Source organism: Globicephala melas, chromosome 4 (assembly GCF_963455315.2).
Source record: "Globicephala melas chromosome 4, mGloMel1.2, whole genome shotgun sequence".
Lineage (NCBI taxonomy): Eukaryota > Metazoa > Chordata > Mammalia > Artiodactyla > Delphinidae > Globicephala > Globicephala melas.
In genome coordinates, this window is record NC_083317.1 from 58,116,558 (window position 1) to 58,119,784 (window position 3,227).

The following is a 3,227-nucleotide window of genomic DNA, read 5'->3' on the forward strand; positions in this document are numbered from 1 at the left end:
ATCACACCAAAAAGCTCCCTCGTACCTCTTTCCCAGTCCATCCTCTCTCCCACCCCAGCCCCAGCCCCAGGCAACCACCGAAGTACTCTCTGTATACCTTTGCCTTTTCTAGAAATTTCATATAAATGGAATTTTATATAACACAAACTGTAGTCTTGTGTGATTGGGTTCTTTTTTTTTTTTGCGGCACGCGGGCCTCTCACTGCTGTGGCCTCTTCCGTTGCGGAGCACAGGCTCCGGACGCGCAGGCTCAGCGGCCATGGCTCACGGGTCCAGCCGCTCCGCGGCATGTGGGATCTTCCCGGACCAGGGCACGAACCCGTGTCCCCTGCATCGGCAGGCGGACTCTCAACCACTGCGCCACCAGGGAAGCTCTTTGTGTTCTTTTATTGTTTCTTTCCCCTTTTTGTTTTCTTAAGAAGAAGAAACTCAAGTCCAGAGTGGGCATGGGACTTGTCTGAAATGTTAGTAGCAGACCCAGGACAAGAGCCCACATTTGCTGATTCTTAGTCCAGGACCTTTCCATGATGCCATGCTATTGCCAGAATACAGGGTGTGCCAGGATAGAAAAAACCTTGGTGCAGGAGTTCAGATCTGCTGTTATCTCTTGCTGTGTAGTTGAGGCAACTAGCAGCTTCTCTAAGGCTAAATTATCCATATATAAAATGAGGATAACAAAATCTAATGCATAACTCTGTCGTGAGGAATAAATTAAGTGTACAAAGTGCAGAAGACAGGGCCAGGCAAATATTAAAAAGTTAATAAATGATCATTATTGTTGACTAGGAAATCATTAAAGCACATTCCATCTTGAGAAAAAGGACCTAGGGAGGGAAAGTAATGCAAGTTGTAACTGAAAATTAGGGTTTAAGCATTGACTTATATAAAAGAAAAATGAATTCCACAGATCAAAGTCAGTGCCAGTAGAACTGAGAATAATTTGCTCAACGTAGTTAACTGAAACATTGCTTTGCTTCCTTAGTAGGAAGAACAATTTATGAATAATCCTTTTTTTTTTTTTTGGCCTGATTTTATGCCTAACTCAATAGCTCTCAGTCCTGGCTGCACATAAGAATCACCTGGGTAGTGTTAAAACCTGCCAGCGCCTGGGTCCCAGCCCAGAAATTCTGATTTCACTGGTCTGAGGAGCTGTCTGGGCGTTGGGGATTTTAAAGGTTCCCCTGGCAATGTTAATGTATAGCCATTGTAAAAAAGCTGTGGCCAAACTAAGAATCTGATTTATGTCCTGTGATTTAGGGAACCGATTCAAAATAGTGGATTAAATGGTCTCTAGAGTATACCACTTCTAACACCTTAGGAAGAGGCAAGCCACAGAGCCTGCCTGCCTCCATCCAGGTGTTCCATCCACAAATGATCTTTCTCAATTTTCTAAGCAGAGTTGGAGGTTTGGGCAATCAAGTGTGAAGGCTTTGTATGAATGACATTAGCTATTTCTGCTCAGAAAGGGGAGGCTGTCCTCTACCTCCACCTCCACTGCCACTTTTCTTTTCACCCCTCAGTCAGAACTGGGTTTTAACACATACTCCTAAGCAATATGTGTGCATTTTGCATGCGTAACTATTATAAGGAGACAAAATCTGCCTGGACTATTGCTCTAATTTAAAAGCTCTAAATACCCAGAAAGCCTGGAGAAGTCCTCTACCCTCTCTAGTCTCCAAATATTTATTTATGAAATTAATGGAGTTCAATTTATGAACTCTAAGGTATTTTCCAATTACTGTGATTCAATGGTTGCAATTATCATAGCTAATACAATAAGAGCAAATTTTCATTTAGGGTCCCGTTTACGACTCCGTTGCTAGTACTGAACAACTCCTAAAGTGAGGGTTTAGATTTCTGTTAAAAATCATTAGCACGTACACATAAGTGATATATTTGATCTTTGAGTAGTATATTTAAATTACATTTCCCAAGAAAGACCATGGCTCAGCACTTAATTTCCAGAAGGCACTGACAGATGTAATCGAGGAAATGTTACATTAATAAATTATTATCCCTGACAGATAACGTAATGACAGAACCCTAACCGATGTACTAATAGGTCAACTACAATATTGCAAAGTTGTGATATGATATTAATCATTACCTGGTGAAAAGATTAAGAGCCTTTGTGTGATGCTGCATCTTCCTAGGTAAATCACTAATAAATCCACATAAGCCAGAAGTACGAGAAGAAAGCTTTTGCTATGGAATTGAAGGACAGTTTGTTTAAAGAAAGGAAAACAACTCAAAATAGTAAGGTAAATATTTTCCTCTGCCTTTGGGTGACCTTATGCTCAACCTCTTTCCTTATGAGAATGCTGTCTCCAAGCCTGTGGTTTTGTGGCATGTCAGTAATTCTGGAGAGCCTCTCTGTAGTTTGGCAATAGGCCACTTCCCAGCCACACTGGCCTGATTTCCTCCTCTTTTCTCCACAAAAACCTGTATACTCACTAGCTTCCTCCTTTCTTAAGAAAGATTCTCTTTCTTTAATGCCAATATCAGCTCATCGCCCCTGAAATAACTTTAACAAGATTCCTCTTCCTAATTTCTAAGGCACAGCCTGGCAGGTCTCCCAGTTATAGAGAAACTGCTTTCTGGTGGTACGAGGTTAAAAGAAAGGAGGGTCAGTGACATAACTTATCTGCAGTAAGAGTCACCTTAAGTTCATTGGTCTGGTCACTTGTAGAGGTTTGAGGATAATAGGTAATTAAAGAAAATATACAAATCCAAGAGGTTAGATACTGCCCTAAGAATATAAGGTAAAATTCCACTTATGTAAGATAAGTAAGTTCTAGATATCTGCTGTATAACCCTATGCCTGTAGTTAACAAACCTTACTGTACACTTTAAAAATTTTAAGAGGTTTGAAAAAAAGAATGTAATATGGCACAACTCAGTGCATCATGTCATGGCTGGCAAGCCCAGAGAACCCAGTGGGGTGTCACTGTCCCACTGCCAGGATGTCTCAAACAGGGACTGCACACACCAAACAAAGAGATGGGAAACACGTGTTCCAGGAAAGGGTCTATCTGGGGCCAGACTTCTGTGTTTCCCCGTGCATTTCTGAAACCAGACCTCTTCTTCATGACTGCCTTAATCTGCTCCGGCCGCCCTAACAAAATACCATAGACCGGGTGGTTCACACAACAGATATTTATTTCTCACAGTTCCGGAGGCCGGCAAGTCTGAGATCAGGAGGCCAGCACAGGGGGTCTCTGGTGAGA